The sequence below is a fragment of the Loxodonta africana genome, assembly GCF_030014295.1.
Source record: "Loxodonta africana isolate mLoxAfr1 chromosome Y unlocalized genomic scaffold, mLoxAfr1.hap2 SUPER_Y_unloc_1, whole genome shotgun sequence".
NCBI lineage: Eukaryota > Metazoa > Chordata > Mammalia > Proboscidea > Elephantidae > Loxodonta > Loxodonta africana.
In genome coordinates, this window is record NW_026974853.1 from 310,367 (window position 1) to 324,442 (window position 14,076).

Sequence of the window (14,076 nt, forward strand, 5' to 3'; positions counted from 1 at the left end):
GCTAGAGATCACAAATATTTTCTCATGTGTCTATTAGCCATGTGAATGTCTTCTTTAGAGAAGTATCTGTTCATATACTTTGTCCGTATTTTAATTGGTTTATTTGTCTTTTTGTTGTAGAGGTGCTGGATTTTCCTATAGAATTTAGAGATTGCGACTTTGTTGGACTTGTCATAGCCAATTTTTTTCCCAGTCTGTAGGTTCTCAGTTTGCTGGGCTGGTGAAGTCTTTTGATGAGCATAAGTGTTTAATTTTTAGAAGATTCCAGTTACTAGCTTATCATCTGGTGTTTGTGTATTGTTGGTTATGGTTTGTATGCCATTTATGCCATGTATTAGGGACTCTAGTGTTGACCTTGTTTTTTCTTCTATGATCTTTATAGTTTTTGATTTCATATTTAGGTCTTTGACTTATTTTGAATTAGTTTTTGTGTACGGTGTGAAGTATGGGTTCTGTTTCATTTTTTACAGATGGACACCTAGCTTTGCCAGCACCAATTGTTAGAAAGACTGTCTTTTCCCCATTTAGTGGACTTTGGGCCTTTGTTGAAGATCAGTTGACCATAGGTGGGTGGATTCACATCTGCATACTTGATTCAATGCCATTGATTACTGTGTCTGTCATTGTACCAATACCAGGCTGTTTTGACTATTGTAGCTGTAGAGCAGTTTCTGAGGTCAAATAGTATGAGGCCTCCTGATTCGTTTTGTTTAGATGCCCTTTATTATGTCGAGAAATTTCCTTTTTATATCTATTTTATTGAGAGTTTTTACCAGGTATGGGTGTTATACTTTATCAAATGACTTTTCTGAGTCTATTGTGATTCTTTTGTTTTATTTATATGGTGGATCACATTGACTGTTTCTCTAACGTTGAATCATTGTTGCATACCTGGTATGAATTCCACTTGGTCATGGTGTTTTTTTTTTTTTAATATGATGCTGAATTCTATTGGCTAAAATTTTGTGGAGATTTTTAGTATCTATATTCATGAGAGCTATTGGTCTGTAATTTTCCCTTTTTTGTCGAGTCTTTGCCTGATTTTGGTATCAGGGTTATGCTGTCTTCATAGAATCAGTTAGGAAGTATCCCTTCCTTTTGTATGTTCTGAAACAGTTTTGTAGTACTACTGTGAATTCTTCTTTGAATGTTTGGTAGAATTCTCCAGTGAAGCCATCTGAGCCAAGGCTGTTTTTTATTGGAAGTTTTTTTTAATTACCTTTTCAATCTCTTCTGGTTATGGGTCTGTCCAGATTTTAGACCTCAGTTTATGTTAGTTTAGGAAGATAGTGTGTTTCTAGAAATTTGTCCATTTCCTCCAGGTTTTCAAATTTGTTGGAGTATAGATTTCAAAGTACTCTGTTATGAACCTTTTTATTTCAGTTAAGTCTGTTGTAATGTCCCCCATTTTATTTCTTATTTGGGTTATTTTTGTCTTCACCTGTTTTTCTCTTGTCAGTTTGACCAATGGTTTGTTGATTTTATTGATCCTTTGATAGAACCAACTTTTGGTTTTGTTGCTTCTTTCTATTTTCTACTTCATTCACTTCTTTCTGATTTTTATTATTTCCTTTCTTTTCATGGCTCTGGACTTCTTCTGCTCTTCTCTTTCCGTCTGTCCAAGTTGTATAACTAGTGTTTTGATTTTGTCCCTTTCTTCGTTTTTGATGTGTGCATCTATCACCATTGACCTCTGAGCACTGCCTTTGCTGTGTCCCAAAGGTTTTGGTATGTGTTTCCATTCTCATTTGAGACTTCAAATTTTTTTTAATTTGATATCTTGTATTACCCACTGGTTTTAAGCAGGTTGTTATTTAGTTTCCTTATATTTGATTTTTTCCTTGCTCTTCTTTTTATTAATTTCTACTTTTGTTGCTTTGTGATCAGAGACGGTGCTTTGTATTTTCTCAGTGTTTTGGGTTTTGTTTAAGGTTGCTTTGTGCCCTAAGATGAGGTCTATTCAGGAGAACGTTCCATGTGCATTGGAAAATAACATGTACTTTGCTGCTGTTGGGTGGATTGTTCCGTATATGTGTATGAGGTTAAGTTGGTTGATTGTGACCTTTAAATCTTCTGTATCTTTGTTGAGTTTCTTTCGAGATATTTTGTCCTTTACCAAATCTGGTGCGTTAAAGACTCCTACTATTATTGTGAAGCTGTCAATTTCTTTTAAGTGTCGTTAGAGTTTTTTTTTTATGTTTTTGGACCCATGTCATTGCTTGTGTAGATATTTATTATTGTTGTGTCCTCATGGTGCATTGTCCCTTTAATCATTATATAATGTCCTTCCTTCTCTTTTATGATTTTTGTTTTAAAGTCTATGTTATCTGAGATAAGTGTTGCCTCTCCTGCTCCTTTTTTGTTTGTCATTGCCTACTATATTATTTTCCATCCCTTCATTTTTAATATATTTATGTCTTCCTTTCTAAGGTGTGCCTCTTGTAGACAGCATGTTGATAAATTCTGTTTTTTTAACCCATTCTGTCACTCTATCTTTACAAGTACATTTAAGCCATTTACATTCAGTATGATTATTGATAGGTATGAAAAAAAAATTTTATGAGTTTATTGCTGTCATTTTGTAGTGCTTTTTGTATGTGTGTGTGTGGTGCAGATGTTTTCTTCATACCTCTTTCTCTCCTGTACTGAATTCCTTTTGTTCGTGGATTTTTTTTCATGTCTTTCACTTTGGTAGATTTTATGTTTATTGAGTGTCTATGTTATCTACTGCTGCTGTAACATAAATACCACAAATGGATGGGTTTAACAAACAGAAGTTTATTCTGTCACAGCCTAGTAGACTAGAAGTCCAAATTCATGCCATCAGCTCCAGAGGAAGGCTTTCTCTCTTTCTGTTGGCTCTGGAGGGAAGTTCTTGTCATCAATCTTCACCGGTCGTGAAGTTTCTCAGTACAGGGACCCTGGGTCCAAAGGACACTCTCTGCTTCCGGAGCTGCTTTCACTGTAGTATGAGCTTGCCATTTCCCTCTCTCTTTTATATCTCAAAAAAGATTGGCTTAAGACAGAAACTCTTCATATAGATTGAGTCCTGCCTCATTAACATAACTGCTACTAATAGCATCTCATTAACTGATACTAATCTCATCTCATTAACAACACATAGGCAAATCACATCAGATGACAAAGTGGTGGACAATCACACAATACTGGGAATCATGACATAGCCAAATTGACATATTTTGGGAGGACACAATACAATCCATGACACTGAGACTTTATCTTTTTCTTCTTTATTTTAATGAGTAGGTTTATTAACTTTCTTTGTGTTTATCTTAAGATTTATACCATCTTCCTAAGTTTGAACCAGTCTTTTATTACATAATATCACCTTGACTTCCTTTTCATTTGAAAATCCTGTACCTACACAATTTATTCTCACTTTTATTGTTCTGATGTTGTTGTCATTTGCAGACTGACTTCCCTTATTCCCTGTTGTAAATCTTTTAGTTTTCTTTTGTCCTTTAGTGCTCATTAGCTAGGTTGGCACCTGGCTGATGCTCCCCTGTGTCCTAGATTCAGGTTGTTGTCTGATGTCGTTGGTTCACTAACTGAAGGAATCCTTTTCATACTTCTTGTAAGTTTGGTTTGGTTTTGACATATTCTCTTAATTTCTGTTTATCTGGAAATTTCCTAATTTCACCATCACATTTGAGTGAAAATTTTGCAGGATGTATTATTCTTAGTCAACAAATTTTCTTTCAAGTTTTTATATGTCATTCCATTGCCTTCTTGCCTGCATGGTTTCTGCCTAGTAATCAGAGATTAGTCTTATAGTGTCCCCTTTGTATGTGACTTTTCATTTTTCTCAACTACTCTCAGGATTCTTTTTTTTGTTTTTTGTTTTGGCAAGTATAATTACAGTATGTTTTGGTGCCTTTCTTTTGAAGTCTATTTTATCTGTGTTTTTTTGAGCCTCTTGGATGGTCAGTTTTTCATTTTTCATTATATTAGGGAAGCTTTCTGTCAGCAAGTCTTCAGTGATTCTCTCTGTGTTTTCCGTTTTCTCCCCCTGTTCTGGAATTCGTGTCACTCACAAATTCTTGCTTCTGTTTGCATCCCACATGGTTCTCGGGTTTTCTTTATTCTTTTTTCAGATTTTTACTCAAACAAAGTGGTACCCAAGGATTTGTCTTCAGTTTCACTGATCTTGTGTTCCCTTGTTTCAAATTTGGTCCTAAAACCTTCTATTGAACCGCCCATTTCTAAAATTATTTTGTCTTCTGGATTTCTAATTGCTATTTTTGTGTGACTTCTAATTGTTTATTTATTTTGACATTTTGCTCTTGTATTGTTTCCCCAAACTCTCATTTTGCTTTGTGTTTTTCCTGATTTTTGTCTGTATTTTCCATAATTTTGTCTATTTTTTCCTTAGTTTTGTCTGCCTTTTCCTTCATCTCTTTCTTAATCTCTTGAGGAGTCCTGAATATTAGACTTTTGAATTCCCTATGAGGTAATTCCAGTGCCTTTACTTCTACCAGAGGTCGTGTGGTGTTTTATTTTGGATGCTTTTTGGACTCATCCTGTCCTATTGTTTTTAACATGTTTTGATATTGTCTATTGTTTCCAAGACATTCCGGAATTATTTTCTTCATTTATTGATTGTAGATTTGTTTGTTTCATCCTGTTTTTTGTTTTATTTGGTTATATCTGAACAGGCAGGCTGCGTGTGTTTTGTTGCTTGTCTGTGGGCATATTTTTCACCACCTTGCCCAGGCAGGCGAGCCTGGTTGCTCAGCTATGATGCAGCTGGAAAGGCCCAGTAGGGAGGGGAGAGAGGGATGGATCATTTGCAACATGAACTTGGGCTGAAAGGGAAGTGCCTTTGTGGTTCAGAGGTCCAGGGGTTTGCACTGATACCTCTCATGGGTACAGCAATTTGTGTGTGGTGTAGATAGGCAGGAGGCAAGGGGAGAATGCAATGTGTGGAACTAAGCAGGTGACAGAAAGAAGAGAAATAAGAGACAGAGAAACAAAATGAAAACAAAGAAAAAAATGGAGAGGTGAAAGAAAAAGAAGTAAATACAATGGCAGAGTGGTGGAATTCAGCAGGTGGGGCAGGGCATACCCAGGGAGGCCATGTGCTGGTGACTTTCTAATTGAGAAAGCCTAGCTCAGCCTGTTGAGAAGGTGCATGGGCAGTGCATGGGGCTAGATGGATTGGAGAAAGGAAAGGAAAGAAGAGAAACAGAGAGAGGAAACAAAACAACAACAAAAAGATAAATATGCTGCTGAAGGAGCCTGGTGTTGGGGGCAGGGTGGAAGCAGGGTGATGACAAGCTGATGTCTTTCTCACCGGCTGGTGTGGCATGGCCTGTCAGAAAAGAGTGGAGGCAGTGCAGGGCCTAGGTGGAAGGAAGAAGGAAAGGGGAGAAGAAGAAAGAAAAAGAAAAAAATATGGTGCTGAGGGAGCCAGCCTGTGGGAGTAGTGCAGAACCAGAGAGGCCGTGTGCCAAAGGCACTCTAACCAAGTGGTGCAGCAAGCCTGTCAATAAGGAAGGGGCAGCTCACAGGGCTAGGTGGGCAGGAGAAAGAAAAAGAAGGAATGAAGAAAGACAAAAGAAACAACTACAAGTAGGAAAAAAAAGCAAAAACAAAAATTGTGCTGAGGAAGCCAGTTGGTGATGGTGATGCAGAAGTGGGGAGGCGGCATGCCAGTGTCTCTCTAGCCTAGGGGTGCATCACAACTCTTTGAGAGAGGGAGGGGTGGCACACAAGGCTAGGTGTGTGGGAGAAAGGAAGAGGAGGTAGGGGGTGAGAGAAAAGAAACTGGAAAAAAGAAAAGACCACAGGAAACAAACTAAAACAATATTGTGATTAGGGAGCTGGCTGGTGGGGATAATGTAGGCCCAGGGAGGCTGTGTGCTGGTGGCTCCCTAGCATAGTGGTGCAGTAAGCCGTTCGAGAAGGAGCAGGGACACTATACAAGACTAGATGGGTGGGAAATAGGAAAGGAGGAAGAGAGAGAGTAGAAAAAAAACAAAAAAATATGGTGCTGATCTGGCCAGTGGCAGCAGCATGGATCCAGGGCACTCCAGCCTAGCGGTGCAACACTACCCATTAAGATGGGATGGGGGCGGCACATGACTCTAGGTGGGTGGAAGATAGGGAAAGAAGGAAGAGATAGAGATAAATCTGAAAAAAAAAGGACTGAGAGACCCAGCCAGTGTGGGCAACACAGAACTGGGGAGGCCATGTTGGCACCTCTCTAGCTGAACAGTGTCATACTGCCCACCAAGAAGGGATGGGGACGGCACATGGAGCTGTCTGGGTGGGAGAAAGCAAAGGAAGGTAGGGAGAGAGAGAGAAGCAGGAAAAAATGTTGCTAAGAGACCTGGCCAGTGGGGGTGGCACAAAACTGAGGAAGAAGTGCCAGTGGCTCTCTGGCCCAGCAGTGTGGCATAGCTTGTCATTAAAGGATGGGGACAGCAAAGGGGCTGGCAGGGTGGAAGAAAGAAAAGGAAGGAAAGGAGACAGAAAGAAACAAAGAAAGGCATAATAATAATAAAAACAAAAATAATCAACACTGAAGGAGCCAGCTGGTGGGGTCAGGGAGGAACTGGGCAGCAGTGAACTGATGTCTCTCCCTCCGAGTGACTGTAGCCCAGTGGAAAATGGAGGAAGCCGCGTAGAAGGAAGAAGGGTGAGGGGTGGGAAAGCGTGTATCCCTGCTTGCTGAGTGCTCTAACTCCTGTTGGGAGCCCTATGAAGTTGGCTTCCTGTACTCCCTGTCTGCATTCCATGGTGGTTATAGTCCAAGATGGCGAATCTGTGCCATGTTAGCTGGTAGGGAACCTCCACTCCACAGTTCTCCTCATTCTCTGTTCTCTGTCAGTTTCTTATCCCATTCAGTGCCTGATCAAATTCTTTCCCTTCATTTTGTGCTTAGGGTTCCAGGATTGACATTTGTGTCTGTTTTACTTAGTTTTGGGGGTCTTTGCTGCAGAGGGACAGCATGGTGCTTCTGTCCATAGCACCATGTTGGCTTCCCTATCAGCAGCTGTAGCTCTTAACAACTATGCCACCAGGGCTCCAAGAATTTTTCAAAACAAAACAATAAAACACACAATGACAATAAAAGCAAAGAACTAGGCACTTTATAGGAAAACTACATGAAATTTCTTAGTGAGAAGATAGTTAATCATGTAACAATTTTTATACTTATGGAACAATTCAGACTGCCTATTTCATATTGTGAGAGCTATGGAAAGTTACTTCCCCAAGTTCTTCTTTCATAAATAGTCGATTTCATCAATATTTTCAATTCCAGTGTCATAAAGTTTTCAAGCACTCCTCTTATGTGATAAGATCTATAAACTAAGAAGGAAAATCACCTCACTATTTTTTATATCGGATACATGTATTTTCATTTTCTTTATCGTAAGGGCATATACGTATTCTATTATTCTTATAATTAACTACATTTTAGCTACATTAATACTCCCTAATGTATTGTATGTGTTTTATTTTGTTTGTTTCTCCTGCTCTCTATCTTCTTTCAAATTAAAGTGTAATTTGCCATTTTTAAAAAATGTCTGGGATGGAAACTTAGATCATCCATCAAGATAGATGAACTTTCAGCCTATTCTACTGTTCTCATGTGTTTTTTTAAGGCCATACAATTACTTATAATGTTAACCTGACCTGCATTTACAAATTTTGGCACGTAATTTTATTATTTTCATTTCATTCAATTGTAAGTATTCTAATTCCTATTGTGATTTTATTTTCAACCTATACATTATTTATAGGTATATTGCCTAAATATCCATGCATATCTCGATTTCTAGTTATCTTTGAATATTATTAAAAACAGCCCATTTCATTTATATTTACAACTCTACTGGTATAATTTTTAAAAATTCTATGATGTCAGAGAATATGCTTTATTTAACTTAAATTATCTGAAATTAGTTGAGTCTTATTTTATGGCCTAGCATGTAGTCAAAATTTTAATAAACATTTCATGAACATTTGAAAATTGTAAGTGTCATTAAGAACAGCGCTCTAGTTAGTTCAACTTCGTTGAGTTCATTAATCACAGAATTTAAATATTCTATACCTTTATTTTATTTTTGCTTTGTATATAATTACTGAGCTATTTAAATCTCCAAAATTCCTATGGATTTTTTTTTATTCTCTTTGTAGTGCTGTGAATTTCTAATTTCCAATACTTTGACATTGTGCATACCAATTTGGAATTGTTCTATCTTCTTGATGAATATAACTTTTTGTCATTATGAAAAATATCTATACTGATTTATATTAATATAGCTGAACCAGCTTTTAAAAATATTTTATCACATTTTGGTAAAAATATACATAGCAAAACACACTTCCTTTTAAAAAATTTCTATAGATAATATGCAGCGACATTGTTACATTCTTCACATTGTGTCAACATTGTCATTATTTCCATTCTAGTTGTTTCACTCTCATTAACTTAATCCCACTGCCTCACAAACTTCTAATGACAATCTACTGAAATATAGACACAGATAAATTCTAAATAATATGACTTCACAATAAAATACCTTATATTATGTTTTAGAGGTCACCAAGTAATAGGAAGCAGAAACAATTACTGCTGAATAGACTCATAAAAACTAAATAATCTGAAAGAAGTCACACAAACTATACTGAAGAATGTTTAATAGTTTGATGAAATAAACAATTCCCAGTATATCTAAGTACAGATATAAGACTATTGAACAGCAGGAATTTTTAAAAAAATGGGACCAGTGAAATTAAAGTAAAAATTGAGGTAAAAATTAAATATATAAGCTACATAGATGATTGACATATTTGTTAATAAATAAAATTGGAAACCATGAGTACATAATGATATTAAGTAATTAATTAGTCAGTTGAAAGTGTTATGAAGATTGCTTTATGCAGAGTATTCAAAGTATCTTCCCACAAAACGCTTATTAATTACAAATATAAAATATTACTTTTATGGTGGAGAAGTCTGTCAATCACCACGTTATGCAAGAGATAGGACTCAATGAAAAAATAGAATCACTTCCATGATTCTGGTGCCAAAAACTAAATTAATGGAATCTAATCAGGTAAAAACCTCAGAACAACACAAATCAAGGGTAATCTCCAACATGCAAGGAAGTTAAGGAAAGACTGAAAAACCATTCTGTATTAAATGAAATTAAAGAGTCAGGCTAATCAAATGAAAACATAACTCTGAGCTATTTATACCTCTATAAACTTGTACAAGTTGAAAGGGATTGGGATATTGGATGTTATTAATATATCAATGTTAGTGTGCTACTGTTCTAATATTTATTAAAAATTGATTCATGTTATTATATAGTAGATATTTTCTTTTTTGTAAGGAAAGCACACTGCAGTGCTGAGCAGGAGGTAGGGCATCAAATGATTCAGGAAAAAACAAAAAAATTTCTTGCTCTGTATTTGTAAGTTTTAAGTTGAAGTTGAAGTTTAAGATGGTTTCAGAATAGAAATAAGAATTAATAGGAGCCATTTAAATACTCTTTCTCAAGCCTTAGGGTGGGCCACAATCAAGTTAGTGGAATCTTAATATATTGCCTAATGAAGGCAAGAGAAAAGTTCCTGTTTGAGATACGGTCTCTGACCAGTAGAACGACTCATCTAGCTCCACAACCCAAAAAACGAAACTGGTTGCTGTTGAGTAGATTCCGACTCACAGTGACCCCATAGGGCAGAGTACAACTGCCCCATAGTGTTTCCAGGAGTGGCTGGTGGATTTGAACCACCGACCTTTTGGCTAGCAGCCAAGCTCTTAACCACTGCCCCACCAGGGCTCCCATATAGCTCTGGGGGAGTGGAATATCGAAATCTTGTTGGTATTCCGTACAGAGTTTAAATCGTTTCTAGTTATCTTTTGGGAGAGTGTTTCCTCAGCTTTGCATTTAAATCAATATACAGTTTTGTGGCTTTCTTTTTTTTCTTGATGTAAGTGGTAGGTCCTGAACACCAGTTTCCACAGGAGATTTCTTTTTCTTTCTTCCCTTTATTTCAATTAATTCCCCTGAGTCTTTTATGAGCAAATTGATAAAACTGTGGCTTTTGTTAGTGCACAATTGTAAACATAGTCGTTCTTTGTTATGAAGAATGGGTTGTTTAACCTGAGTCCTTTCCTAAAATGCCCTTCTCTTAGAGCATCATTTTCATTTAAGTTTCAATATTTAAGGAAAAAAATCAGAAAACCTCTATTTGGTAACTAGAAAGGGCATTCGAATTGAATTTTCTATAATATCTAGGTTCTGTGATTTTTGTAGTGTATTTAGTATTGGGAGATATTAACAGATACATATACTTTCCAAATCTCCCCTCTGCTTTGAATCCTTCCCACGAAAAGCGTTGGAAAATTTCTTATGCAAATAATGGAATGTTTTCTCATATTATAAATGCAATAATATTCAACATCCATTATTTGACTTTTGTTTATAGCATATGTCCTTAAAGGAGAAGGGAAATCAATAAATCCTGCATACGGCAAGTCACCTAGATCATAGGTGAAGGCAGTTCTACAAGTACAATAGTTATAACCATTGGCATCTGAATCATCATACATGCTCTGTGTAGATGCAGTATTCAAAGCTGCCTGATTATATAGGGACTGATATAAACTGTAGCATTATAGACTTTTTACTATATGTAACTATGATCGTTCAGCAGATTTTGAAGAGTAAAAATAGCTTCTGTTTTGCAGGTTTTTAAGAAAGCAGCATATAGACTTGTCACCTAGACACACGGTGTTAGCAAAAATTGTTTGGCTGACCCAGAGAGTCTCCTTTCCCACTGAGTTAGAGCAAAACTGGGATTGAAGAAATGGCAGCGCAGATACACATATTTGATAAATAAACACTCATGATCACTCAGCTTCTCATCCTTTCAGTAGTCAAGGAGTAGAAGAAAAACTGCTACTATCCTTGTGTTCTGGTTTTGAGATTTACACAAATCAATACTTCAGAATTTTTCATCCATGTCTCTCTTGCTGTCACTCTCTCTCTTTTGCAGAGCAAAATGAAGATAGACAGGACCACTACCTATAAAATATTGGGAAAAAAGCCACTTGGAAATAGGATCACTGTACTTTTTTTTTAATAGCTATCATTAAAACACAAAGCAAAATTCTTATAAGAAAATAGATGTATTTATTGCATTGGGTAGAGAGTGAGAAAAATGAAATTCAGGGAAAACTAATAAAATTCTTATATGCAGGAATAAATGAAATTATTTTTATTCATGTGAAAAACATACATTAATAACCCATGAATGATTTTAAAACCAATAAGGAAAGCATTTTGCAAATCCGTTATATGAAACCAGTAAATTAACTTTGACATTAAACATAGATGCATGCTTGGATAACACCTCAATATCTTCCTTCAAATAAAGAGAAAAGCTCTCTTTTCTGTCCTAGACATTTATAGAAGGCCATCACCTGCTGAACATAATGTATCCAGTCAGCAATTTAGGCCTATTCGTCTGTAGTGAAAAGTCTTATTTAAGAATTTAAGAACAATGACAATGAGTGCCAAAAACAATATAGTTAGGATCATAAATGAGTATTGACTACAGCTTCTATACTAGTCTTTGAACAACAAAATGATTTTATTAAATTACTTCTAGTTATTAAAACACCTAGTTATTAAAATCATCCTTATATTTATACTAAAAAGACAAAATGATTTATTGTGGTCGGCTCAAACAGGGAAAAAATATTATTTAAGAATTTACAAATTACCTGAATCCAAGACAAAGATCAAGTCAAAAAGTAGTTGATTTTGATTTGTTTTATTTTCCCTGTCGCTACAGTTTTTCTCCCAATTTGTTTAGAATTTTGAAATTACTAACTGTATCTTGAAGATATTTCAAAATGATAAGTTTAAATGATTATGAGAAGACTAATGATTTGGAACCAGAAAAATAGTAATTAGAGAAAATAAGTCAAAGGAACAATGGGGCAGTACTGCATTGGAACTAAACAATTAATGGCATATATTGGAGAAATTCAATTGTAGTTAAGGAAAATATGTAACTACCAATATTTCTATAAGTTTCATCAATTTTTTAAAAATTCCTAAAATAAAAATTGTTGAACATACATTGTAAATTGACACTGGAAAAGCTGCCTAGATTTTATAAGGCTTTTCTTTTTTGCAGTAATTTATTAAACACACACAGAAGATACATAGAGAATGCTTTCGTTGACCTACACCAAAATTTTAGGTATCATCTGCCTTGTTAAACTGCAGCAAATATTTACACTTTTTTACATTTCTGGATATCAGATTTTTTTCCTGATGTAGCTTAAAAAATTGTTTTTTGCTGCCTTTGGAGTTGTTTCCTAATATCAGTTTAATAGGTCTCAAAACTGAAACGAAGAACCAGTCAAGGGAGATAGAATTCATTCTCTTGGGACTCAGAGATGACCCACAGTTACAAATTGTGATTTTTATATTTCTCTTTCTCAACTACATTTTGAGTATGATGGGGAGCTTATCCATCATCCTCCTCACCCTACTGCATCCTCACCTCAAGATTCCAATGCATTTCTTCCTACAAAATTTCTCCTTCTTAGAAAGCTTATTGACAACAATCTCTATACCTAGATTCTTGACAACCATTGTGACTAAAAACAAAATCATTTCCTACAATGGTTGTGCATCTCAATTATTCTTTTTTCTTTTGTTAGGAGTTACAGAGTTCTACCTTCTGGATGCCATGTCCTGTGACTGCTATGCAGCCATCTGCAAACCCCTGCATTACTCAATCAGTATGAGAAGCAAAGTGTGTTACCAACTTCTACTCAGCTCACGGACAGCTGGCTTTCTGAATACCTTTCCACCGTTGGTCTTGGGACTAAAGCTGGAATTCTGTGCTTCCAAAGTAATTAATCATTTCATGTGTGACACTTCTCCTATCCTGCAGATTTCTTGCACAGACACTCACTTCCTAAAAATGATTTCTTTTGCTTCAGGAGTTATAACTCTAGAGGTCACACTACTCTTAGTAATTCTTTCCTATACATATATAATCAAGACCATTCTAAGAATTCCCTCTGCTCAATAAAGAACAAAAGCTTTTTCCACTTGTTCTTCCCACACGATTGCAGTTTTCCTTACTTGTGGTAGCTGTGTCTCCATTTACATGAAGTCATCAGCAAAAGAAAGGGTGACTTTATCCAAAGATGGAGCTGTTATCTATACCTCAGTTGCCCCTTTACTCAACCCCTTCATTTACAGTCTTAGGAACAAGCAAGTGAAACAAGCTTTAAACGATACACTCAAAAAAGTTTTCATTTTTTCAAAAAATAAGGAAAAACACTAAAATCTTGACAGAAAAAGTGAATATATTTTTTGTTCCTTTTTTCATGTTTACTTAATTTATCCTTTCAGTAACTTAAATTTCTTATAGCATTTAAACAAGTTTTTCAGCACAACTTTTTCTTTAATAGTTCTTGCAGTGTTAATATTAAGAGTTCCATCTTCAGATTTTCACAAATTTTAACTTTCTTTTAATCCCAAAGACATGCAACTTCAGGGTCGTGAAAACATTAGTTATATATTATTTTTTCCTGTACAAATTTGCCTGAATCAGTGTAATTAGTTTACATGCATTTATTATAGGTATACCTTACCTTATGTACTACACTAGTTATAATTTTTGTCTTCTTTAGAATGATACACCTTGCTATGGAGAGACAAAGAAACAAACAGTTATCAAACAGTATGATTTCTGTTACAGTAAAGCTCTACACAATATTGTGTTCTTATAGTAATGAAGGTTTAATTATTTCAGTGTATCAGAAATGCAGCTCTGAAAAGGGTAATTCTTATGACAGTTGTGATATATAGGGAAAAAAAGAGTAAAATGGTGTTATAGGCATGTGTGTAACAACATGTACAATGTTTGAGGCACTACTTCCTAGTTCAAGTGTCACTAGCTTGATAATGGGAATGTAGGCTTTTAAGCCAGTCAGCCAGATATAAACCCAGCATAATATGTGAGCCCAGTCAAATTTTAAAACTCTATTGCTGTCTCTCCATTTGT

The 14,076-nt window shown here is 35.7% G+C and overlaps 1 pseudogene; it reads left to right on the forward strand.

Moving 5' to 3' along the window:
* Positions 1-12,411: 12,411 nt before the first annotated feature.
* Positions 12,412-13,353, forward strand: LOC135229118 (olfactory receptor 6C6-like; annotated as a pseudogene).
* The last annotated feature ends 723 nt before the right edge of the window (positions 13,354-14,076 follow it).